The sequence below is a fragment of the Eubalaena glacialis genome, chromosome 17 (genome assembly GCF_028564815.1).
Source record: "Eubalaena glacialis isolate mEubGla1 chromosome 17, mEubGla1.1.hap2.+ XY, whole genome shotgun sequence".
NCBI lineage: Eukaryota > Metazoa > Chordata > Mammalia > Artiodactyla > Balaenidae > Eubalaena > Eubalaena glacialis.
In genome coordinates this window covers 85795408-85822257 of record NC_083732.1, presented here as the reverse complement: position 1 = coordinate 85822257, position 26850 = coordinate 85795408, and the positions used below count along the sequence as shown (strand labels likewise).

General features: G+C 55.6%; 1 protein-coding gene across 2 annotated transcripts in view; it reads left to right on the top strand.

Annotated features, from left to right (window-relative positions):
- Positions 1–26850, top strand: part of TRAPPC9 (trafficking protein particle complex subunit 9) — a 535221-nt gene that overhangs the window by 458315 nt on the left and 50056 nt on the right. The gene's annotated exons all lie outside the window — the stretch shown is intronic.

Genomic DNA, 26850 nt, shown 5'->3' with positions numbered 1-26850 from the left:
CTGTGGGAGAGAGCCCTCCCTGAGGTGTGAACGTGGAGCTGGTGGCCGTGTGCACACAGGCAGTGCCCTCACGGCTCGTGTGGGCGTGCGTCCGGCTCCATGACTCGCCTGTCGGAAAAGTAACGGCCCCTCTAGTTTTTATGGAGGCAACAATAAAGAAGTGTGGGTGAGACGGAAATGCCTCGCCCTCCGTCTCATCCTATGATGTGTTTAAAGCCCGGTTATTTTATGTGGGGGAGAAGCGGGGAGCCGGCTCGGCTGACTCCCTCTATGCCAGGCAGTTTGCTGGGCGACGTATGGGGTTGTCAGACACAACCTTCGCAACAGCTGGGTGTGATGTTAGTTGCCCTGTGTGACAGATGGGGGAAGTGAGGCTGGCGGAGGCGCTGTGAGCCCTGCTGGGGGTAGGGTTTGTGTCTTTGAGTTCACCCTCACGGTGATGGGGTCTCCTTGCGTGCGGGCCACTTCAGGACTTTGGTGGCATGGGTGGGCCTCTGGGCAGGCGCCCATGTTGGGAGGCGGGGTTGGGGTCGGGACGCCATTGAAGCCTGCAGGACCCCAGAGGCCATGCCCTCTAGAGCTTGGGCGTGGGGATGGAGGGCAGGTGACCAAGGGGACAGTGAGGAGAGCTGTGCAGAGAGCACGTACCCAGTGCTGAGCTCTGGCTGAGGTGCTGTGTGCGTGTCCTGGGACTGCTGTAACGAGCGGCGACAAAAGTGGCTTAAAGAAACACAAATGTGTTGTCTTACAGTCCCGGAGGTCAGAAATTGAAAATGGGTCTCACTGGGCTAAGATCAAGGTGTCAGCAGGGCTGTGTTCCTTCTGGAGCCCTGAGGACAGCTCCGTTGCTCAGCTGTTCTAGTGTCCAGGGGCCGCCCACGTTCCTTGGCTCATGCCCTCTTCGCCTCCAAAGCCAGCATTGGCTGGTCCAGCCTTTCTCCTGATGCCACCTCTCCAGTTCTGACTTTTCTGCCCCTCTCGTCCACACTTGAGGACCCTGGTGATTATATTGGACTCACCTGAACAATCCGGGCTTATCTCCCTATCAGACAGTCAGCTGATTAGCAACCTTAATTACATCTGCAACCTAAATTCCCCTTTGCCATGTGATCCAGTGTATTTACAGGGTCTGGGCATCTGGGGGCGGGGCATTATGCTGCCTGCCAAGCCTGTTAAGACTTACGGAAATTTGGAGGAGTTCAACTTTACCCCATGTGCAAAATGGACGTTTTAGGACTTTTTTCACCGGAGTCTACAGGAGCCTAGAAATCAGAAAGTGGTGAACTGGAGACTGGACCCCGGGTTCTGGTCCCAGGCCTGCCACCAGCTCACTCTGCTGCCTCACTTCTCCGAGCCTCAGTTTACTCATTTGCCAAATGAGGACAACCATCTCTGCCCTGTTCACTCCACATGCTTGTTTAGATATTTGAACACTTTCAACGTGCTACTCATTCTTTCCCCGATTCAGGATTTGTTGAGTGCCCCCCCGCCATGTGCCAGGCATGGGGTTGGCCCCAGGTCTGTACCAGCAAGCAAGATAGACCACCCCGCCTCCAGCTGCCTGTAGTCCGACTGCAGGCCCAGGGCTGGGGGGTGGCTGGACCGGCCAGGATGGCCAGAAGCATCCTGGCCCAGGAGGCCCAGCCAGCACTGCCACACGTCTGTCTCTTCACCCCGAGGGCCTCAGCGTCCTCGTCCCTAAAACAAAAACGCTCACACTCACCTGCTGGGTTATAGGACGTTAGATTAGATGATGCCTCTCCCAGGTCCTGGCCCCGGCAGGCACTCCACGGGGATGCTAAGTGTAGATTACAGAGCATCACCCAGTTGACTGGGCTGCGTCCCCAGAGCACTTGTAGGGACGAGCACTTTGAAAACTGTTGACGGGCAGGACTGTGAACTACAGGACGGAGGTGGTGGTGGTGCCTCTCCGTGCTGTGTGTTGAGGACCCTGCTGCGATGGGGCAGAGCCAGCGCCCGCTGCCCCCTCGCAGGGATCAGCCCTGCGTCCTGAGCCCACCCCTGCCGGTCCCCTCCCACCTCCTGGTGCAGGGGGATCTGTGATCACGGCCCTGGGCAGGAAAGCAAGAGAAACTGTTGATTCAATTTACCAGCACGATGGATCGCCCGCTGATTGTGTTTATTGGTCAAGGCTGCAGTGAGGCTGTGTCTCGGGGGTGGTATCTGCTCTGACAGAACGAGAGGTGGGCTTGCTCTCGCCTCCAGCGCTCCCTGCTCACTTTGAGTGAGGCCGGCAGGTGGAGGCCTGGCTGGAGGGCTTCTCTCAGGACAGAGCTGGCTAGTAGCAGATTATAAAGCAGCTTGCCCCAGGCAAGACGCCCCAGGCCCAGGCAGGAGCGCTTAAAAGGGAGAGGAAGGAGCTGCCCCAAGGCCGAGTAGGAGCACTTGTTCAGTAGCCAGGAAAGTAGCTCTCCCCGCGGCTGTCCCCAGAGGCTGCAGCCTGGCCAGGTTGGTATCAGGCCAATCTTTTAAAAGCACAGTGTGGCACCTGGGGCTTAGAAGACACCCAGGAAGTGGTAGTTGAGTTTGAATTCATCTGTGGGTTTCCTGGGCTCTGGATAAAGTTCATTTGTGTTTCTCTGACCCCCCCGCTGACCGAGGCCCCAGGATCCCACCCTGGATGAGGATCCTGGTATGCCAGCCATGCCTCTGGGTTAGAGGCTGAGGGAACGAGGGCTCTGGCCCCGTGGGTGCCAGAGGAGGGCACCGTTGTCTCACAGCCTCGCCAGGGGCCTGTCCCCATGCTACAGGCCTAGAGCAATCAGGTGACTCCCCCAGGGTCACCGCCTTGTCAGGAGCACAGCCAACAGCCAGTGGAAGACTGGTTCCCAAGCTCACGTTCCTTCCGACCTCAGACAGAGCAGGAGGTGACCTGGGGTCCTTCAGCAGAAAGCAGGGTGTCAGGAGGGCCTTGAGGACCCCTCACACGGCCAGGCCGAGGTCAGCCAGGAACGGTAGTTGCTGCGAGGTCCTGCCCCAAGGGCACTCTTGGCCCAAGACCAAGGGCAGGAGGGTCGTTATCAGTTCCCAGCTGGCTCGCCGCTTGCTCTAGGGCCCTGCCGCCTTGCACCAGAAGGGCCCTCAGGGATTCCTAGGTCGGCCAGCAACACCCAGGCCCCTCAGGCATTCTTGGGGAGCCACGCCAGGTTGTCACATCAATTTTAAGAATCTGCATTCAGGTTTGCCCTGGTGCCATGACTACCACATTATATGGCATTAAAACACCTGGTAAATGATGACTAGCGTTCTCTCGATTATTCATTCAACAAATATTTATCTGGTGCTGTTTGCCAAGCCCTGAGTGTGTAGTAAGTAGTACACGGTCCCCTGGCCTTTCCATGGCCCCTGGCCTGAGGTCCTCCAGGCGAGGGATGGGGGCTGGGAGCCATTCCCAGCACTTCCGAGGGCCGTGGTGTGTGCACGTCTCTCTCTGGGCTCAGGTGGCCCAGACCAGCTGAGAATTCCATTTCCCTTGCTTTTGATGGCAAACAGCCACCCTGGGGACCAGTCACTACAGAAGCAAAGTAATTGTTAATGGCCGCACTTTCTTGGGTGCCAGAGTTTCTCAGAAAGTGGAGTCCATTGGAGACAGCACAGGGCACTGCCATGGAAGCTTTGGGCCCTGGGAGGGAGAGGCCATTTGTTTTTACCCCGTGTCTCCAGGCCTGGCACGGGGCTGGCACTTCCTGTCTCTGGAAGGCACCCCTCCCTCTCCCAGAGCACAGGCTGGCCGTGTGCTGTCCTGGGACGCTCCTTCCTTCCTCCTTATCGTGTTCACCAAACAGGGGAGACACCCAACAGAGCTGGCGGCTTCCTGGGGGAAGTGGCATTTCAGGGGGACCTGCAGGAACGAGGAGTGGGAAGAACCCCCATGGAGCGCAGCCCGCAGGGTGCAGCTGAGGGTGGGTGTGCAGAGTGAGTGACTAGTGTGAGGGGCTCAGCCTCCTCTCTGATGGGTCACTTTCAAGTGGACACAGACGTGGATCCCGTCAGCACAGGGCCTCGGTCCCTCCACTGATCTTTGCCATACCCCAGCGTCAGCCCCTTATCCCTGCGGTGGTGGTCTGTCTGGTCAATCCCTCAGTGTGGGCACCACTTGTTGAGAGCTGTCCCCAGCCCCCGGGGTGCATGGGACATGCCCTGCCCAAGCCCTGCTCTAGATGCACTCACTGCCTGGCCTGGTGTCTCAGGAGGCCAAGACCATGATGCTCACATCCCCTGATAACGTCCCCAACATCAGGCGCAGTGTCGGGCAGGTAGCAGGTGCTCCGTGTTTGCTGGATGCGTGAGAGAGCCAGTCCCCGAGGCCTTGCCTGCAGGAGTGGCAGGCAGGTGAGGATGGCAGAGCGTCTTTAGGCCAAGGTAACAACTTGAACAAAGGCCAGGGGTGGACTGCCCATCTTGTGGTGCATTTGGTATTATTTGGTAGATGATGGTACCGAATGGGCCTCCCAGTATGGGAGAAGCTGCCCCCAGAGAACCTGGCAGTGTGTATTTTTACCCGCCTGGTGTGTCAGCTCCCCTGTCGCTACAAGGCTGGCTGACCCGGGGCTGCAGCTGCCCGCCCGCCCGCTCACCCTTCAGCTGGTAAAGGTTCTGATCTCCCCATAGCAGGGCTGGAAGTGGGGGAGGAATAAGAGGAAGAAAACTGATGATCAGGTTCCCAGGCAACCCCTGGACATCAAGCCTCATCTAAAGGAACCATCGGTCAGAGGCAGCCGTAAATGTGCCTTTGATGGGGCCGAGAATGTCCAGTGGTCTCCAGCCGGGCAGCAGCTACCAGGCAGAGATTGCTGTGGATGCCTAGGTAGCAGTGACATGTCTGTCATCACAGCCAGCAGCCTGGTTCTGCAGAGTCCCGGCCCCCAAAAGAAAATAGGCTGACTTACGCCGGCCAGGACACTGGCACCGGGAGGTCTCTGAGGCCACCAAGTCCAGCGGCAGAAGGAAAAGGAGGCTGTTCCGGAGCATCTCTGAGCAGCTGCGGGAAGGAGCCTTCCGTAGCACAGGCCCTCAGGCTGGGCCCCCAGCGCCGCCCCGTGTGCCAGAGGACTCTGCCTTCCCCACGCGCTCGTCCCTGCAGATGTGGTCGCTGTGCTCACAGAGCTCCCAGCCCAGCAGAGAAGAAAGGCGACCAAGTACATAGGATGGCGACCAAGTACATAGGATATCAACCAAGTACGATAAGGGCTCAACGGGAGAGCAGGTTGAGCAGATGCGAGGGCCCGGAGACCCCTTGGAAGAGCCACGTGGTGCCGTGGGGCCCTCGGGAGGGGTCTGGGCAGCTGCACGCCCAGGAGCGGCACCCCCATCCAGCTCTCCTGACACGCCTTGGCATCCTCGTCTGGAAATGGTGACGGGACCCCCTACTTCCCCTGCCTACCTCGGGGCTGTCGCGGGGCTCCATGAATGCAGAGTGTGACACAGCCCTTCTCACTGTCACTGCCAGCAGGACACCGTACACTTACACTGTGGTGATAATAAGGACCATGGTCTGGCTGGCGACCTTGAACAGCCTTTCTGTTCTATGCAGATGTGTTATCTTGGGCTTTAAAGTTTACAGAGTATTTTTTCTGTCCACTTTCTCACTGGTTCCCTGTCCAAAGCCCACTGTTGGGTGGACACTCAGGGCCCCGCCGTGGACTCCACTGTCTTTGCTCCTTGGTCAAGGTCTCACAGCTGAGTCTGGACTTGAACCCAGGTCTCTAGGCTCCGAGTCCTCATCATTGTTTTTCTTTTTAAGGAGGAAAAAAAAAATACAGAGGCAGAAGAAGCAGTTCCCATCAGGCTTTCTGACTCCCTGGGGAGGTGGGGCTGAACCACAACCTCCTATTTTTAGTGACAGTAGCAAATGTTGGGGGTTTTAGATGATCATGTTCTTTAGTTTTCCAAATAAAATACCTCCAGTAAGAAGCACCCTCGTCAAAGAGTATTTGTTCCTTCTCAGAACAAATTACAGGTGTGCCAAGATTTCTCAGAGCCTTGGTCTCCACTCAGGGGAATTCAGCAGAATGTTCCAGGCTTTCAGGAAGCCCAGCTTCTCTCTCTTCCGGCATCCAGATGAATTGTGAGTTCTCAGCCCTTAGCTAGGTCATACGTCCTGCAGGCTGCAGCATCTCCACTGTCGAAGTGGACGGAGCAGCTCTGGGATCAGACGGCCTGGGGCTGGGTCCTGGGCCTGATCCAAACTCTGAGCCCCTCCAAGTCTGTCTGTAGGAGGGGCCTGGCGGCCTCTGGCGTGTCTGGACCTGGGGAGGATTACAGGAGCAAGTGCACGTCCAGCCCAGGGGACAGAATCAGAACGTCTTCCAGTGTCTGAGAAGGGCGAGCGTTTCTTTGTCCAGGAGCGCTTCCCTTGGTGAAAAGTACCATTTACCCAAAAATAAATACAGTTTGTCCAAGTGGCTGGCGAGATCAGGCCACCTCCCCTGCTGGAGACTGGGCAGTGGGATTAATTCTTGAGCATCACTGGCTTTTTCTGCTGCCCCGTGAGCCCTATCCTTCCTGTCACTACTTCTGTAGGCTTTCTAGGGAAACTTTTATTGGATTTTTCATCTTCAGCTTCTTATGTCTCAGCAGACCAGGGAGGCTTAGAGTCTCTTCATTTCACTCTGACAGTCTTATTAATCTCCTCCTTAATTAAAGCAAGCAGATTTGGCCACACCGCCTCTTATCTGCTGTCAGCTGGGACTCGATCCATTCACAGCAGCAGTGATTGGCCTCTCGTGCTGCCTTCCACTCGTGTCCCCAGGGTTATGAGTTAGGATGTTTCGTGGATGTAAAATAGATGCATAGATGGATGGGTGGATAGATACACACAGAGAGACAGACAGCGCACGCCAAACAGCATCAACCGCAGGAGAGAGAGGATGATAAGGACGCTTATCACAGAGCCGTGGCGTGCAGAGCCCGGAAGGGCCTGCAGGATTCTGCTCGGTGCTTTCAAAATCTGTTAATCAAATGCAGTGTGTTTGCAACCCAACATATGAAACAAATCAGCAGCCGCTCTGCTCTGGTTGTAGGGGGTGAGGAGGCCAGGGGACTGGTCAGGTGGGTGAAGACTTGCCCCACCCAACCAGTTAAAAAAAAAAACCGGTGCTCTAATGAGCGTAGGGCTCAAAGAGGGGAGATAGGCGCTCATGGGTCACGTTCACATCAGCAAACCCCCGTCCGCAAAATAGCCTCAACGCCACAGACTAGAGAGTAGACCCCTCTTCACAGGGGGTACATTTATCTTTGAAACCCTCCCCTCAGCGTCACCCTGTCCAAGTGAGCCAGCCTGGAATAAAAGAGCCCACAGCACCTGGAACGGAAACGTCCTAATGTAACGACTGCTGGGCTGCTGGGCCATCACTGGGCCTGGACCCCGGGAGAGCCAGCCCACCCAGCAGCGCTGCTCCTCGGGCCTGAGACTTACATTGTCAGAGCTGCGGTTTCACGTCTTCAAATAGGGATGCTGATGGCCAAGCCTGTGCCCGATGTGACCTACCTCGAGCTTCCGCTGCACAGACTGACCAGGAGACCTCCGTGTGTGGAACTGGCCACACCAAGGATGGGTGGGAAACATGGCACTTTGTAGCCTGCGGACCTGAGTCCGAGTTCAGGCTGTTCTACCGACTCCTGGGTCAGCCAGGCCAGCAGACCTCTCTGGCTCCTACTCCCTCAACTGGAGGCGGGGGTGACGATAGTGCCGGCTGCTCCAGGGGGTCCCCGGGGCTGGCCAGGTGGCTGGTGGATCCCCACGTGCGCCAAGGCTTTTGCTCTCCATCTTCATAAAGGAGCCACCTTGCGCTCTCAATGCGCATGGCACTTAGTGAGCACCCTCAGTCCTCCGTCACAGATTCTTAGCCCAATTATTCCCCACACAGCCCTCTGCTGTCCGTGGGGCTTTTCCCTAGGTTATGAATGTAGCATGGATTGTCCAGGGTCTCTGCTACCTGTAGATGCACGTGTACCAGGAGAAGAATAATGCCTGTTTGGGGGAGTTGCTGCTTCCTATAAGGAGGAGAATTCTTTGCTCTGCTGGGCATGTGCATGGCTGACCTCTGTTTCTAAGCCAGAGTAGTGGAGGCTGGGGATCACCGAGGAGAGAGGGTCTGAGATGGGAAGGGGAGGGGTCAGCAGCCTGCCCAGGAGCACCAAACAGTAGGAGAATGCTCTGAAGAAGATACCTGCTATTGGCAGAATCTTGAAAGCTAAGGAGAGGTCAGCCAAGAGAGCTTCAAGAAGGTTCTCTACTCGGGGTATCACCAGGCTAAAACCTAGGTGTTCGTTGGGTGGAATTCTCTCCTGGAGGCTCTGGGGAAAAGTCTGCTTCCACACTCTTTCTTGTTGTTGGCAGAATTCTGGTCCTCGTGGCTGTAGGACTGAGGTCCCTGTTTCCTTGCTGGCAGTCAGCAGGGGTCACTGTCAGCTCCTAAGGCTGCCCCCATTTCTTGACATGTGCCGCCTCCATCCCAAACCTGCAGTGGTGTATTGAATCCTTGTCATGTTTTGAAGCTCTGACTTCCTCTTCTGAGCTCAGCTGGAGAAAATTCTCTGCTTTAAAGGGCTCCCTGATTAGGTCAGGCCCACTTAAAACACCTCCCTTCTGCCAGATAACATATCCACAGGTTCTAGCCAGACTCAGGAGGGGACTGTACAAGGGTGAGTAGAATTCTGCCTCCCAGAGGGAGGGAGGGACAGCTGATCCCACTTGCAGGCCAGACTGCTTCCTAGAGGAGGCCGCCCTGGGCAGAGTCGTGAACACTGAATAGAGCCTGGTGGGTGCTCCAAGCAGGGGACGGACCCCTTTGCTCACTCCGGTTGGCCTCACTTAGGAACGTTTCCCCAGAGCATTAGGCCCACCCTTAGCCTAGAGCCCAAGTTCAAGATGGCAAAGCTGAGGACCAAGGAAGTCCGGCGTAAACGGTGAGGTCAGAGCTCCAGGCCCATTCCGGCCTCCCCGGGGCCCCCTGCCAACTTTGCATCCCAGAACTGACCAGCAGCGGCCCACGGGCAGGCACGGCAGGTCTCGCCGGCTACTCGCATCCTAGTATCTTGAGCACCTCGTCTCCGTGCGGCGTCAGTCAGACCTCGAGTATTAAAAACAGACTTCAAGCCGGATGGCAGTCAGATGTTATCATGTAAATGCTGCTATTTTTACAGGAAACCCAAGGAAGAAAGAGGCCGTTCTGCACTTTGATTAGGAAATGCGCTCGCGAAACAGCAGATTCCACCTGAGGAGACCAGGGAGTCTGGCGGGGCAGAGAGAGCCTTGCCCGAGAAGCTCTGGAGCCCCAGTGACCCTGCCCTCACCCCCTTCATAACCTGTTACTGGGTCGGGGGACGCCCGTGCCAGCCTAAAGGAAGGATGCCAGCGCGGGCACCTCTGAAGTGTAGCCAGGACGACAAAGGGCCGTTGGCAGAAACCCGATGGGCACGTCGGAGCCGTCACAGAGGCTCCTGCAGGCGAGCTGAGCATGGGCCCTGGGGCCAGAGCTGGGCCGAGACCCCTCCAGCAAGTGATTGAACCTTTGGAGCCTCAGTTTCCTTCACTAAATTGACAACATCAGTGCCTTCTCTGCCACAAACTTGCTTTGCATCAAAATGAGACTGTTTAAAGCACCTCCTGTGTCCTGCCTGGCCCCTAATCTGGCGGCCCACGCTGCCCTTTCCCCCCAGCCTCTCTCCATTCCAGACCTGCGAGTCCAAAGCCTTGTCCTCCTCCGTGCCCCTGCCCACAGTCCCCGCCCCCGGCTCTGGCAGGGCCTGTGCCGTGTGTCCGTCTAACCCAGCGCCGCTCGCCAGACTCGGCAGGCCTCTCCTGCAGGCCCCGGACCCATGAGAAGCCCCGCCCACCTTCTCTGGACCAGACCGTCTCTCACTCTCCCTTTCCACCTCTTGTCTCATCCTTTCAACCCAGTGTCCACGCTGCCACACCCCCAGCCACCCCTCCCTGGGGACCACCCCTCCCTGGGGACCACCCCTCCCTGGGGACCACCCCTCCCTGAGGTTGGCAGGCGCTTGCACAATCAGTACTCAGACTGCAGTGTGGGAGGGAGGGAGCCTGACCGGGGCCCTTCAGCCTTGAAACCCGATTCCATCTCATGGTCTTGGAGCTGCAGCTGCCCTTCACTTGGCTCCCCAGGACCCTCCATGGGGCGTATGTCGCCAACCCTGTCCTGCAGAATGCCTGACTGAAAACAAGCCGAGAAACGCAATCTCCTGGGGGTGGAAGTGACCTTTTCCTCAGAACTTATTATGGAAATTAAATTTCCATTTTCATTGGGAACGTTAATTGATCCCATAGGGATCAAGGGCAGAGATTCTGGGGACAGAGTTTCAGAGGTGCCTGTGCAGCCCCTCCCAGCTCCTGCAGCTCTGCCTTCACGGCCCAAATCCATCCTGCCAGCATGTCCAGGGACACCTCTGCAGCACTGCCCTGAGTGACGCATAGCCGGGACAGCGGCCTCAAGGGACTCGGTACCAGCCACGCCCCCCGCCGTCGCGCCTCCTTTCAGGGAGGGAATGAGCTTCTGGACCCAGCTGGGCCGTGGGCCCCAGAGGGGAGGCTGCATGTAGGAAGGCCGAGCTGCCCGCCCTGCCTGGCCCTGCAGACTGCAGGTCTCGCCTCTGGTCCTTCCAAGATCCCAGCCCTCAGTAACATCTTTCTAGTCCCTTCTCATGGGCTGCCCCATCCCATGCCCCCCACTCCCCCCTCAGCCCAGGCGACTCAGCTGGGGACACTTGTACCTGCTCCTTCACCCACCTGGCCTCACTTGGAGCTTAACAGCTGAGTTTTGCTTAGAAACAAAAGAAAAAAGAACCCCACGATCAGTGTTCAAAGTGCCTGTCTGGGATGGGGGAGCTGTGCTGTGGGCCTGGAGCTGAATTCCCGGTTCCCCAGTGAGGGTCCCTGACATCTGCAAGCCAAGGGGCGAGCCCTCACCAGACCTCAACCCTGCCAGCCCCTCAATCTTGGACTTCATCCTCCAGAACCGTGAGAAACAAATGTCCGTTGCGTAAGCCCCCCGGCCCGTGTTGTTCCAGCAGCCCCAGCAGACCAAGCCAGAGGGAAAGAGGCCTTGAACATGTTTCTGTCACCGGGGCTTCGTCTGCCTTCTCCCCGTGGGGTCACGGCAGAGCCCTGTGCCCACCCTACGGTTTCCAGTTCACACGCCTCCTCTGCGGGGCGGCCTTCTCTAACACCCATGTGGAGCCTGGCCCCTAGACGCGCCCCCTAACAGCGCCCTTCCAGCACTGCACGGTTTGTAAAGGTACACCAGCGGGGTCTCCAGGGCCCCTCTTCTCCCCCGGGCTCTGAGCTGGGACAGGCCTGAGTCTGTTTTCCCTGCGGATCCAGCACCTGGTGTTCCCTCTGGGCACATGAGTGCTTGGGCTCAACCCTCTTGTTTCACATGTGGGAGGGCTGCCCTGAGAAAGCTGTCGAGGTCAGCTCCCTGTGTGTCACTGACCCCCATGACTTGGGAGCCTCTGAGGGGCAGGGTCCCTGTGTCTCCCCATGTCTTTTTCCTCGGGGCCCAGCGCTTGGCCTGGATTATGAATAGACGGAAGAAGTCACCTCTACATCCCCAGGACCCAGCATGGGTCTGGCCCAGATCAGCTCCAGGCATGGATTTTTAGTTGAGCTGATGAACTGGCCTGTCCAGAGCCTCAAGGCTACAGAGCTGCCGGCAGCTGAGTGTGTGTGTTACGGCAGTGTTGGGGGCTTGGTCTCCTGCGTCCCACGTCCCACGTCCCACGACCCGCGTCCTGCCTGGGGCTCTGGCAGCACACGTGGCCCCTGATAGAGCCACTTTGACGAGGGGGCAGGAGTCAAAGCCCGGTGCCGGGGAAGAGCTCTCAAGTCTCTCAGCCTGATTGCTCAGCCCCGCTCGACTCATTCCCCGAGTGAGGGGCAATTTGGGACCAGCCAATAGCCGAGCACGGCGCTGCCATCCGCGCTCTCCCTTGAGCTCCGCGGGGAGGGCTCCAGCTGCTGCCTCTTTGATTCCTATTTACCAGGCTATTACAGTGCCGAGCATCCTTGATCTCTCTACTCGGAAGGCTTAACAAGCTCACGGGCCCTGTAAGCAATGATCACGCTTGGACCAATGACAAGCCTGGGCGTTGGGATTGGTTTTCAATCTAGAAAGCACTTAAAAACCATTTATTAGATTCTTTAAATTATACAAGTAATCCCTGTTCATTTTTACTAGTGAAATAATACTGAATGGTATGAAATGTATTCACCTGCCTACCTTCTCCATTCCTATCCTCCGAGGAGACACCCAGTACCAGCACCCTGATATAGATGTTTATGTCCTTTTACACGTTTCTCCAGGCTCATGTAGCTGCATACACACATGTTTAAATATGAAATGTGTTTGTTCTCCCCAGGTGGGATCCTAGTGTTGTTAGACCCCTCTAAGAACCACGTACTGGACATGTTATATGCACCCCAGCACCCTTGCCCAGAGGGCACTGCTGTAGGAGGTCACATGCCCATCTGCCCACATCCTCCTGCTTCAGCCTGACGGCTTCCGTCTGTACCCTGATGGGCAAAGCACACCATTGTTGCTCTGATTTGCTTTTCCCGGACAACTGGCGAGGTTGGGGATCTCCTCTATTTACTGATCCTGTAGATTCCTCCCCCTGAATTCCCTGTGTACTCCCTCCACCCCTTCTCCTATGAGATCCTGTGTCTCCTTCTTACCCATGCATAGGAAGCTGTAACCTGGCCGTGAGAACCGACTGTCTGCTGGATGTGCCGCGGGTACCTTTTCCTCGACTGTTGTTTCTTGTGACTTTGTCTTTGTGGCTTTTGCCATAGAGTCCCTTCATTTTCCTGTAGTTCAGTGTCCTCTTAGGAATGCCTCCCCCACTTCCTATTATATACATGTTCTTTTCGTTTCTTTTTTTCATTTAGAATGTTAATCTAACTGGAATTTATTTGTGCATGTAGAACGAGGTGGATCCCGGCTTGTCTTAGAGATGTTTAGTCGGTTATGCCAGAGCCAATTTATTTTTGAAAACCATCCTTTTCCTCTGAATTAGCGTGCCATCTATGTAATATATTTAGTTCCTTTGTAAACATGGATCTACTTCTGGATTGTCTTATCTGTAGTATTGAAAAGATTTGTCTGTTTCTGCACTAATACCATGCCCTTCTATCATAGTAGAAAAGACTGTCTGGGGCTGTGCCCGTGTAGGATAAGTTTTAATATCTGGCAAAGCATGCCTCCTTCTCACTATTCTTCTTTTACACTTTTCTTAGGAGTATGTCCGTATGAACTTTAAGAGCATTTTTGTCCAGTTAAAAGTTAACATTCTAATTAGAAATGTAACAAATTCATATATGTATATATTTGAAAATGTAAAATATTTTCTTTATTATAAAAACAGTTCTTATAATTTAAATAGTTTTCTTCTATTTTAAGAGGATTTTTGGGGGGCGAAGTTCTCTAAATTTTTTTCTATCAGATGACTTTTGGCATTTATTAATGTAATCCTAATTTTTTCCCCTTTTAAATGTTGTGGTGAGTTAGGCTGATAGATTTCTTGGTGTGACCCACCCTTAGGATAAACCATTCTTGGTCACGGTGAGCTATTTTAGTGACACACTGCTTGATTTGACTTGCTAATATTTTATCTATAGTTTTTGCATCTATAGTCATAAGTGGAATTTATTTACGGTTGTCTCCGAAGTGCTGTCTTCCGGATGTCACCTCTGTGCCCTAATGAGGTGGTCCCTGTCTTGGGGGGGCTCCCCAGGAACAGCGATGGTGCTGGGGAGTAAGTGCTGTGATTGAGACGGGTTCGAGGGGTCGAGGGGTGGGAAAACAGTGTGAGGGGCTATGCCCGAGGAGGGCAGGGACGGCTTTCTCAGGATGTCCGTGTAGGGGCCGATCCTTATAGAGTGACTGGGACGTCGCCGAGTGGCAGAAAAGACTGTCTGGGGCTGTGCCCGTGTGCCCGTGGACCCGCTCACATCTTCAGGAATTTTGTGAATTCAACTAACTTCACGTTCGTAGCTAGAAATCAGTCAGGTGGAAGTATTTACACCAGGGAAATTGGCCAGTGACAAATCAGTTTCGTTTTGCCAAACAGCAGATTGTTAAACATTTCCCAGCACACCACTTACCCTCAGCTCCTCGTCGCCACTCCTGCCCTCCACCCCGAGGGCAGGGTCCTGCCCTCCACCCCGAGGGCAGGGTCCTGCCCTCCACCCCGAGGGCAGGGTCCTGCCCTCCACCCCGAGGGCAGGGTCCTGCCCTCCACCCCGAGGGCAGGGTCCTGCCCTCCACCCCGAGGGCCGGGTCCTGCCGTTCCTCAGTCTGCGGGCCTGGCGCCCAGAGACAGGAAGTGCTGTAAAGCTTCAGAACTGGAAAAGCCTGGGGTCAGTCTCCTTCTAGCCAAGGACAAGTCACCTGAAGTCCCCAACCCCACAGCCTTGTCCATGAAATGCGAGTAATCCCCGCACGCGTGTGTAAGCAATGTATGTGGATCGCTCAGCCTGTACTAGTACAACTGGCAGAAGAAAAATAAAACGGTGAGACAGATTCTACATTGATTAATGCAGCACGTTGTTGGGATCCCCCTGTCTGCCTGTGGGGATCTCAGGCCCACCGCCGGGGCCGGATATCAGAGCTCCGTGCGTGCCGGCAGCGAGTCCAGTGCTGCTCTGGTCTGCGTTTGGCAGATGGAACGGGACCTGCAGCCTTCCGTCCTCCCTCCCCTGGCCTCACCCGCCCCGACCAGGCCGTCTGCTCCGGGCCTGGAGGGGCCCGAGGCCCCTGGCCTTCCCCTCCTCTGCTCCCCGGTCTCTGCCTCTGCATGGCCAGCCCCACAGCTCTGGACGGTGCCCCTTGTTGCTGGAGCGAATCCTCCCATCTGTCAGACCTGCTTTCCAGGGCTCAGCGTCCCCTCCTTCGGGAAGCTTCCCTGGTCAGCAGGTCTGCCCCGAGTGCCCTGCAACTTGTCCAGCGGACAGACTCCAGCCGTGACCGTTCTTGCCAGCTTGGCCAGTGGTCGGGAACCCAGGCTTGGGCTCAGATGCCAGCTGGGCCGCCCGCTGGCATCACCGGGCCCATGTTCCGGAGCCTCCCTGGCCTGTTTCTCCGTCTTGTCTCGAAGGGTGTCTGAGGCGGTTCAGTGAGGGACAGGAGTGGTTATTAATGAGAACGGGGTCCATCGTTGCCCTCACTGTGTGTCTCCTGCTGGCAGCTCCCTTGGGCCATGCGCAGCGCGGCCTCCTCCTGGGGGGGGCTTCCGGCAGGCAGCCAGCGCTCGGCCCGGGGACGTCTAGCGGGTGAATGGGTGTCGCCCGTGAGCGGAGCACTGGGTAGTCTTGGTGGTCTAGAGATGGAGAGCATTTGAATCTCGGGTCAGCTGTGTGACCTTGAGCAAGTGCTTACCTCCTCTGCGCTCCAATCTCGTCCCTGACGCGGGGTGATAATATTCGCCTCTGCGCTGGGAGAGCGAGGACCCTGGAGCCTGAGGGGCCGTCCGAGGGCTGGAAGCACGGCTGTGGACGCTCTGCCTCCTCTCACAGCTGCCTCCCCCTTCTGTCGGCGGGAAGATGAAGCCAGTTGGCAGCGCAGCTTTTGCCAGCCTGACCCTGGTTTTGAAGCTGCCCCAGGCTGAGAGGTGTGGGAGCCGCCAGCGGCAGCCGGAGCACGTGGGGTTTTGCGGCGCAAGTGGCCGGGCCGCGCCCCCCGCAGCTGCTCCCCTGCGGAAGCAGTGCCCGCTTTCTGGCTGTCTTCTGCGCCTCTCCACGTGTTCAGCGTGGGAACACTCGGAGTTCTCAGTGGCCGTTCTCTTTCTTTCTAGGCCAGCTAGCAGAGTTTAGGGGGGAGTGGAGCTTAAATTCAGATGTGGATTCAGAGTCTAGCTCTGCTACTTGTTAGCAGAAAACCCTGGAAGAGTGAGTGTTCTGAGCCTCCGTTTCATGTCTGCCTGGACCGAGACCTGGGAACTAAACACGGACGTCAAGCTCAGCTCCCGGTGAGGCTCCAAGGTCGACTTACCGCAGGTCAAACAGGTGTGAAGGCTCGTAGGCATGAGTCCCCATCCTCTGCTTTTCTGTCCTCGCCAAGCTGCGCTCCTCTTGTTGAGCAACAGAGAAGACGGCAGGAGTGAGGCCAGAGGAGGGGAGACGGCCGCCTGCCAGGGACCCGCTCTCCTGCGGTGCCACCACCCAGCAAGGGTCTGTGCAGCCAGGCACGGCAGGCCTGTGGCGCTTCCTTCCCCACTCCTCCCAGCTGGCGGGGAGAGGAGCTCATTTTGGTCCCATTTCATAGTTCACACCAGCGACAACAGGCACCCCAGGGGACAAAGCTCCCCTAAGGATCCAGACTCTAGGCTCTCATTCATGTGTTCCACAGCTCCCAGAGCAGTGCCCCTGCCGCTGGGCCCGAGGTTGCATTATCCTCGGGCGTTGTTCACCGGGCGGTTCCTGCCCATCCCTCCCCACGCTGGTCCTCCTGAACCCTCGCCTCCCATCAGCTGCTCCTTTGTCCTTGGCATCTGCGGGTCTCTGTCCACTACTCTTCACTTCTTCCCAGGACGACCGCCCGCTTCCCCCAGCTGTCATGGCCTCTTTCTGCGTGGCCTCATGCCATATCTGTTCCATCGCTGTCCTTTCCGTGGGTTTGAGGCGGCAACAGACAATCGCTTGTATTCCTCAGCCCATCTACACAGACTCTCCCACCACCCCTGTCTTTCCAGTTCCCCAGTGACTCTGCACCCAGGGCAGGTGTGCTCAGGTGCCAGGCGCACCTGCGGCAACCTCTGCTCTGGGAGTGCTGGGGGAGTGGGGGGGGGCAGGGGTCGGGGAAGGCGGGAGGGATTGGGAGGGTGCTCGGTGGTGTCTGCGGGGGAACGCGCTCGGTCAGCCTCGGGGCTGGCACGTAGGGTGTCGAGCCGCTTGTCTGTGGCTGTGCCGTGCTTGTGGAGGAGGCAGTCAGGGCTGCCGTGTGCTGGGGGCCGTGGTGGTTTCGGGTATGAGCGTGCTAGTGGGGGTGACGCTGGTGTTCTCTGGTGACAGAGGAGGGAAGCCCCAGCAGGGAAATGAGGAGGCACAGGGCTGGAACAGCAGGTGGGCTGGTTTGTGGAGGACCCCGTGTGCCCGCGGGCGAACTCAGATTTGCCCAAGACAGTGGAAGGGCGTCACAGTGGGGAAGAGACAGAAGTGTAAGGCGACGGCCCAGGATTCATTCCCCAGAGCGACCTCCGCCTGCCTGTCTCATCAGCATCGACCGACTTCACGGCCAGCCTCCCTTCTGGAGCAGGGCATCGCCCGGTGGCTCTTGGGGTGTTTAGCGCAGCTTCTCAGCTCCCGCCCTGACACTGCCAGCCTTTAGGCACACTTACGGGGTGGCCTCACTCCCCGCCCTGTGCCCGTTTCGTCAAAATGTTGCTGATGCAACGCGGGGCAAAGTGCTGAGTCCGCCTTTGGAGAAGACTGTACCGTAAAGTCAATTTTAGAAGCGGCTTCTGTACAATTCGAGGTAACACTTTTTTGCTTTGGGGGTAAATGCTAAGTGGGACAAGTTAAGTAGATTATCTGGGCTTTGCATTTGTCTCCCTGTTCTCAGAGGGTTATCAAGTTAGATGTTTTTAGTGATGAGATATTACAGTCTATGGAGATTTATTCTCGTTTTGAACTAGGTTGGGTACAGGAACACAGGGGTCTAAAGCAGGCACAGCCTCTCCTTGGCAAAGAGAAATGAAAACATATGAAGGACCAGCCAAACCCGTGCATGAGTTGTAACAGCTGAAAGTGGGAACAGCCAAGCTAGGTGTCCACCGGCGGATGGCTCAGCGACTCGGGGTCTCTGTACGATGGAACGTTGCTCGCCAGTAAGAGGAACAGAGTACTGATGTATGCTGAAACGTGGACGAGTGTTTAACATATCATGCAAAGTGAAAGAAGCCAGATGTAAAAAGTTATATATGTCTGGTTCCATTTATGTGAAACGTCCGGAATAGGGAAATCCATAGAGGCAGAAGGTAGATCAGTGGTTTTGGGGGGCGAGGGGGTGGGAGTGACAGCTAGTGGGTGTGGGGTTCCTGTTTGGGTGATGAAGTGCTCTGGAATTAGATGGTGGTGATGGGTGCACACTGTGAATGTACTAAACACTCTGGAATTATTCACCTTAAAGGGGCGAATTGTGTTGTGGGTGATGTAGGTCTCAAAGATGTTGAAAAATAATACTTTTTTTGAAGAGTCAGGCAGAACCCTGCCTTCGCCACCCTCGGGCTCTGCGACCTTAGCTAAGCTCCTTAAACTTCCTGTGTCTTGCCCTCCTCTTGTGTAAAATGAGACTCGTGACACCCACCTGTACGTGGGGCAATCCCAGCCCATCAGGGCAAAGCCAGAACTCAGTCCCCACCCGCAGGAGCCACCGACCCTGTGCCGGCACGTCTTCCACCCAGCGGTTCTGCTGTGCGCCTGCTGTGGGCTGTTCCCAGCCTGCTTGCCATCAAAGGCTTTCCTGGGCATCAGACAGAGAGAGCTGGGAGACAGGAGCCCTGCTGGGGGCACTTCACCCAATCGTGTGGGGCCCACCTCAGTCTCCGTGGAACATTCGTTCTCCAAGCCTCTGCACGGCCTGGAGTTTACAAACATTCGGGCAGGAAGGCGGCACGAGCACCGGTACTCCCACCAGCTCCACGTTCCCCAGACCCGCAGAAACTCCCAAGGGAACGCACACCTTTGGGGGGGGGGGCGTCTGCTCTGCATCTGGGCTGAGAGCCAGGAACCCTGCCCACCTGGCGAGGCCGGGGGGCGTCTCTGGAGAGTTCAGTGGGGGTTTGACAGCTTGAAGGAGGCAGGGAGAGAGCCTTGGCCTGACTCACCACCTACCCAAGTGCGTACCCAGTTAGGAGGTGCCTCTGGGCCCCCAGCATGAGAGGAGCCCTCCCTGGACGGGGTGAGGGCCTACAGGGATGCTCGGTGCGTGATGTGTGATGCGTGATGCGTGAGCTCCTGCACGGGACACGCCGGGAGCGCTACTGCTCCAGATGGGCACGAGCAGGCAGTCAGAGGAACTGGCTGCCGACCCAGCTCCTGCCGCCCGGCCGGTGGGGCTGGCCGAGACCTTTGCTGGTTGAACTTCAGGCTCCCGCCCCGCACGAGGGGTGGTCTGAGGGCTAGGGGTGTCTGTGGAGCACACGCGTGCGAGCCCTGGGCAGGAGCCGCTGCTGCCCCCGTGGGCTGGTGGTGCTCTGTTTGCTGACAGGCTCCCCGGGGAAAGGCACACAGGCACATCTTGGCTTCACAGAGGGTGAACTCGCTGACCGTTCAGACCACATGTTTGGATGGCATTTACTTCGGGTTGTTGCCCAAGCGACTGAGATAAAAATCCTCCCAGCTGCTCGGTGGGCCTTGAAACGTCCCTTCTGGGGAGAAAGGGCTTGAAGTTCTTTGGAAAACCTTCCACCAGTGAACGCGGAGGGGAATTAGCCTTTGTCGACGGGTTGAGTGTGCAAGTCACGAAGATGGCCCCTGGGAAGGGTGGGTGCTCAGCTTTTTCGGGGGGCCTCGTGTGTGACTGTGGGCCGCTAGAGGGCAGAGGCCACGTCCCCCGGTCCGAGGGCCCTCTCAGAGAGGATTTGGGGCCTGAGGGTCCCCTGCGTTGGCACCGCCTGGGGTGGGCTCCTGGGTGAGGTGGCCACGCGCTGGCCCTGCGTGTGGTCCAGCACGGATGGGGTGCCCTGGCCACCTCCCCCGGGGCAGCGGCGTTGGTCTCTGCACGAGGGGTCGGGGTCATGGGCAGAGTGTGGGCGAGGTGCGCTAAAGTTTCCTTCTGACGCTGCCTGCTAAGAGGCCATGACCTTGGTGAGAGCCTGGGAAGGGCCCTAGCGGCACACACGCACGCAGAGACACGCACCCTCACACAACACGGGTGCACAAGCACACAACAGCACGCGGACTCTCACACTCACACAGGACAGACAGATACACAAACACACACAGCAGCGCTCAGACGCTCGTACTCGCACGGAGACACAGACACACCGCTCAGACACCGCGCAGCACGGAGACAGATGCCCAGACACGCTCCACGTTCTAAACCCTCTGACACTTAGAGTGCGACGCTTCAGTTCCCAAGTCGGGGAACAGCTCCTTATTCTAGACGCAAAGACAGTCATTGTTTTCCAAACAGCATGTTCTGCTTCGAATATGTTCCCATCATCATCAGAAGTAAATACTAGTTGACATGTTGCCTGTAAGAAAGGCTGTTCCTCAGTCTCTCTCCATGGGGCTAATGGAAGCATCTTACAGGATTTGACAGCTTACACATTACTATTATATTTCTTCTTCACAGCACTCCTGTGAATGATATGAGGCCATCCCCATTTTAAAGGTGAAGAAACTGAGTCTGAGGGCCAGGGGCCGCCCGAGGCCTGGCTGGGGAGGGGTGGGAGCCGGGGCGGGGAGGGGCATCCCTCTGACCACACTTGATGTCCTGCTGCTGCCCAGCGGCCCCTCACGTGACCAGGATCTCATATCGCCCTCTTCTCCCAACAGCAGCCCCTCTCCCTGTTCCCTCCACCCCTTCCTGAGGGCCAGTCCCCTGCCTGCTGGTCCCGTCAAGCCCTAAAGCCTCCCCCAGGGCCGCCCCACAGGAGGCGTGCCCAGAAGCCAGCAGGAGGGCATCCCTGCCCTCCTGGGGTGAGCTGGGCAGTCGTGCTCCTGTTCGTGCATCTGTGCCCGGTGGGAGAATCAGCACCCGGCAGGGTGGGCGCCCAGCAAGCCCACGTGGGTCTCAGCCAGACTGTGGGGTACAGAGGGTCCCAGCAAAGGCCCAGGGCTTGGCGGGGGGGTGTCCGCGAGGCACGTCCGCAGGCCTCTGGTGCTGCCGCTGGGTCCTGCAGACCGGTGCCAGGTTGGGAGGCCGCCGAGATGCTGGTGCTCAAAGGCAGAACTGCCGCTTCCTGCTTGCATGCCCCCAAACCCCGTGTCTTAGCCAGTCGGCACTTGAAAGGTTTCAGGACACAGGACAGATGGAGGAAAGGAGGTAACGCAGCACAGCTGACGGGCTGGCTAGCGTGGATTCCTGGCGGGTCCCTCGGCCACAGCTGGTGGCTGTGCATTTGGGAACCAGAACTCCTGACTCCATGGTGCTTTCTGGGGAGGACGCCGCCTCCTGGCTCGGACCCCTACGCTGTCCCCACAGAGCTTGTCACAGCTCGCGGCGCCGTCGCTGCCCTGCCTCGTTCACCTGACGGTGGGCACAGCCCAGGCTGGGCGGGGGACGCCCCGCAGAAGCACCCCCCGCCCCGTGCACGGCATCCACGCGCTCCTGGTGTCCTGGCCACCTGGCCACGTGGGGATGTGCCTGCCTCTTACAGCCTCTTCACTACGCCAGCCAGACGTGACAGCCCGGGCTCCTGCCTCTCCTGTGAGAACATCCAGACCTTGTCCATCCAATCTTATTCAATCCCGTGGCATTAAGCGCATTCACTTTTTTGTGCAACCATCACCGCCGTCCATCTGCAGAACTTTTCATATTGTAAAATTGAAACTGTTTCTGTGAAACGGCTCCCCATTCCCCCTCCCCCAAGCCCCTGGTGAGCCCCATTCTACTTTAGGGACCTTATGTAAGTGGAGTCATATGGTATTTGTCCTTTTGTGACTGGCTTATATCTCACTTAGCCTGTTGTCTTTAAGGCTCATCCACATCATAGCCAGTGTCAGAGTTTCCTTACCTTCTAAGGCTGAATGACGTTCCCTTGTACGGATACACCGCACTTGGATGCCCATCCATCCTTCCGTGGACACCTGGGTTGCTTCTGCCTTAGTCCACACACATTGTAACAAACATGTATCAAGTGCCCACCCCTGAGCTGATGAGACTGCCTTCAGACCCTTTGGAAGCTCGGTGGACGGTGTGTGGACGGTGTGTGTGTTGATACAGGCATAAGTAACCGCCTCTGCCCCTGGACCTCTGTTACATAAGTAACAAACCTTACCCCCTGGGATGGCAAGGTGTGGCGTTTGTTAGTTATTTGGATTATTCCAGGCCGACTTGGTGCCAGCCCTGCCAGAGGGTGACTTCACAGAAGGGGAAGGACTAGGCTGCCTGCACATCCCGTGCCCACCGGGGGCCAGGCGCTGTGCGGAAGGAAAGTGGCCGTGCCCCCAGTGTTACCAGCGCGACCAAGGCCTGGGTCGGAGGGACCGGCTGGGCACACAGCCAGGCGAGGAGGGGGGGCCCTGCCTCCCCGACACCCACCCAGTGAGCGGAGTCCCTCCTCCTGGTCCTGCTGCTTATCTGGCCTCTCAGAGACAAGACGGCATGATTCCTAAATGTGAGGCTTAATCATCTGACAGCATTACTTTTATGCTCTGTTCTTTCAGTGAAAATAACGACGCGCTGAGCTTTCATCTCGGTAGTAAATCCCGCCATCATCCTCCAGCCAGGGAGCCAGCCCTGACTGCGAGTCACTCCCTGCACGTGTCCCCATGCACCGAGGATGGATACATTTTCCGTTCTTGGAGTCATTTAATTCATTCTTTTGCTGTGTATTAAACACCTACTGCGTGCCAGGGGTAGAGCAGGGAGCACGGCAGGCACAGCTCCGCCCTCCGGAGCCCACTTTCCATCGGGGAAGATGGCCCAAGACAAACGCTGGTTGGTGCCAAGAGTCAGGCGGGGGCCGGAGGCGGGTGGGCAGGGAGGGCCTCGCTGAGGGGTGACACCCACAAAGACCCCAAGGGAGGGGGGCCAAGCCAGGGGCTGTTACAGGAGGGACATTCAAGGCCGAGGAGGACGCAGTGCCAGGTGTCTGGGTGGAAACAGCCGACCACGTTCAGGGGCCAGCAGGGGACCCTTGGGCTGCAGCGGAGTCACGGGGGCTGGGGAGCAGGCCGGCCACTGAGGGCCTCTGAGAATGGGTTAGTGTTCGGTCTTTGACTGTAATTCTCCTTCAACACATCTCTAAGAGAAGAAGAAGGGGCTTTGGGGTCAGGTGTTGAGAAAGCTCAGCCAGCAGTTGCTGAGGGCCTACTGTGTGCACCAGGCTGGGGCTTCCAAGTGCGGGAGAGTTGGATGCGGCTGGGAGGGAGAGAGAAATAAAGAGACAGCGAAACAGCGCTCAGGGGCTCCGGGAGCCCAGAGAGGGTCACCGGGCAGGCCTTCCAGAAGAGGGACTCTCGGCTGCAAGGACGGATGTTGTGGGGATGAAATGAGAGGATTTTCCCAGAAGCCCCGTGTAAGCACCAGAGCTCCCTGAAGGCCTTCGGGCACGTTCTTGCCACTCGGCACCGACCACTCAGTCCACAGACAGCGGAGCAGGTGGTCACGAGAGGACAGAGGTATAGAGGGGACGAGTGACATGCTTGAGGCGCCACGGCCCATACGGGTGCAGGTGGCAGAGGGCGCTGAATAAGTGGGATTGTACCATGAGGGTGTCCCTGTGCCCTGCACAGAGCCAGTCTCAGTAAACGTTTGACAGGTGACTGCCTGAGCCCCAGCCCGTGGAACTGCAGGGCCTTCCGAGGCTGCCTGGCCCTGCTCCTTCCACTGAAAGTCCCTGCAGGAGGTTCTGGCTGCTGCTGTAAGGAAGAGCTCCCAGGAGCACCCCCAGGTCCCTCGTCCAGGGCCTCAGTGTGGATGGTGGGAGACAGAGTGGAGCTGCCATGGTGACGACATGGAACAAGGAGCACAGGTTCTGATAGTGCCCCCTGAGATTGGACAGAAATTGCAGCTGTGGGGAAATGGACCCTTTTGGAAGCCAGTGAGGGGGGTGGTTTCAGCAGATTGATGGATGTGGTTATGAGGATTCCACTTGTCTGCACACACAGCAGGGGGTAGGCTAAGAAACGGCTCTCCGGGGAATTCTCTGGTGGTCCAGTGGTTAGGACTCGGTGCGTTCACTGCTGGGGCCTGGTTTCCATCCCTGGTTGGGGAACTAAGATCCCGCAAGCCAAGCAGCGCGGCCAGGGGGAAAAAAAAAAAAAAAAAAAGCTCTCCAAAAGAGATCCAAGTTCTAATCCCCGGGAACTTGTGAATGTGACTGTACATGGCCAAATGGAGGTCTTTGTAGATGTGAGTAAGTTAAGGAACTTGAGATTATCCTGGATAATATGCATGGGCCCTAAATGCAGTCATGTGTGTTGTTATAAGAGGGAGGCCAAAGAAGATGTGACATGCAGAAGAGAAGGCCATGTGACCCCAGAGGCAGAGATTGGAGCAGTGTGGCTACAAGCCAAGGATTGCCAGCAGCCACCAAAAGCTGGAGAAAACACGGAACAGAATCTCCCCGAGGGCCTCTGGAGGGAGTGCGGCTCTGCCAGCACCTTGACTTCAGCCCAGTGATACTGATTTCAGAATTCTGGCTCCAGAACTGTAGGAGAATAAATTTCTATTGTTTTAAGCCGCTCAGTTTGCGGTAATTTGTTAAAGCAGCTGCAGGAAACTCTTCCAAGCAGTATTGCTGGGATCCCATTATGTGTTTCCATATTGGCTTGTTGAAGTGATGGCCAGGGTCCAGAGTTTCGGAAGATAACCATTTGGAGCAGCAGCTCACACAGTCTCCCATGGATCGGAGTTAATTATACCCTTTCTAGAGCACAGATCCTGATGTAGCCACACCTTGGGCAGCACCCCTCCAGGCCTCCCTACCACCCCTCTCTTTGAAGAAACCAACCAAATGAACAATCAGAAGCATCTACTGCTATAGTTCAGGTCCGCATCTTCTCCTGGGTTAGCACAACAGCCCTCTTCTGGTCTTCTGTATCTGCAGAAGCTTCTCTTTAGGATGATAAGGTAATATTTCTAAATCCTAGCTCTGATTGAAAGTCTCTGTTTCCATGCAAGATTGGTATAGCAATTATATTTCTATACACTAGCCATGAACAACCCCAAAGTGAAATTAAGAGCACAACTCCATCTATAATAGCAGCACAAAGAATGAAATATTAGGAATAAACCTAACATGAGAAGTGTATGATTTATATGCTGAAAATTACAAAATATCCTTGAAAGAAATTAAAATGTTTAAAAACCTAAATCTTTAGAAAGAAATCCTTTATTCATAGATCAGAAGACTTAATTTTGTTGAATCAGTACTCCCCAAATTGATCTACAGATTCAACACAATCCCTATCAAAATCCCAGATGGTCTCTTGGCAGAAATTGACAAGCTGATCCTAGAATTCAAATTCTAGGTCAAGGGACCCAGAATAACCAAAATAATCTTGAAGAAGGAAAAAAAAAAAAAAAAAAAAAAAAAGGAACAAAGTTGGACAACTCACACTTCCCAATTTCAAACTTACTATAACGTCACAGCAGTCAAAACAATGTGACACTGGCATAAGAATGGACATACAGATCAATGAAATAAAATTGAGTGTCCAGAAATAAACCTTCACATTAATGAACTGATTTTCAGCAAGGGTGCCAAGACAGTTCAGTAAAGAAAGAATAGTCTAATTGACCCTTGAACAACACAAAGGTTGGGGCAAGAACCCCCTGCGCAGCCAAAAATCAGCATAAAACTTCATAGTTGGCCCTCCGTATCCATGGTTCCGCATCTGTGGATTCAACCAGCCTCGGGTCATGTGGTACCGTAGCACCTATTTATTGAAGAAAATCCACATGTGAGTGGATTCAAACCCGTATTGTTCAAGGGTCAACTGTATTTTCAATAAATGTTGCTGGGACAACTGGATATCCATAAGCAAAAGAATGAAATTGGACCCCTTCTTCACACCATACGTCAAGATTAATTCCAAATGAGTCGAATACCTAAAAATAAAAGCTAAAACTATAAAACACTTAGAAGAAAAAACATAGGGGTAAATCTTTATGACCTTAGATTTGGCGATCTTTTCCTAGATAGGACACCAAGAGTACAACAATAACAGCAACAAGAAAAGATAACTGGCACTTCATCAAAATTAAAAACTTTCGTGCTCTTAAGGACTCTATCAAGAAGGTGAAAAGAGAAGCCACAGAATGGAAGAAAATATGTGCAAATAAGGGGCTGGTATCCAGAGTGTATAAAGAACTCTTACAATTCAGCAATAGAATGAATAAATAAGCCAGTTTAAAAATAGACAAAGGACTCGAGTAGACATTTCTTCAAAGAGAAATCAAATGGCCAACAGCACACGAAAAGATTTCCAACATCATTCGTTAGTCATTTGGGAAACGCAAGTCAAAATCACGATAAGATGCCACTTCTCACGCACTAGGATAGCCAGTGTTGACAATGATGTGGGGGAATTGGAACCCAGATGCACTGCAGGTAGGAGTGTAAAATGGTGCAGCTGCTTCGGAAAGCAGTCTGGCAGTTCCACAGAGTTAAACATAAGATTACTGTATGACCCAGCAGTTCCACTCTGAGATGTGTATACCCAAGGGAACTGAAAACATGTTCACACAAAAACTTGTACACGAATGTTCACGGCAGCATTTTCATAACAGCCAAAAACTGGAGACAACACAAATGTCGGTCAACTTATGAATAGATACCAATAAATGTGGATCATCCATGCAAGGGAATATTACTCAGCCGTGAAAAGGAATGGAGTCCTGATCCATGCTGCAACACGGGTGAACCTGGAGGACATCGTGCTGAATGAAAGCGGCCAGACACACGCGCTCACCTGTTGTCTAATTCCACTCATATGAGATGTCCAGAATAGGCAAATCTATAGAGACAGAAGTAGATTAGTGATTGCCTGGCCAGGGAGGGGCGGAGGGGGAGGATGGGAACAGTCTGGGAAGTGACTGCTGTCACCCAGCTCCTGAGCATGCGTCTCAGAATCGGGGTCCTGGGGCTGGAACAGACCTACCAGGTGACTGAGGTTGACTCCTCTCCCTGAGCCTC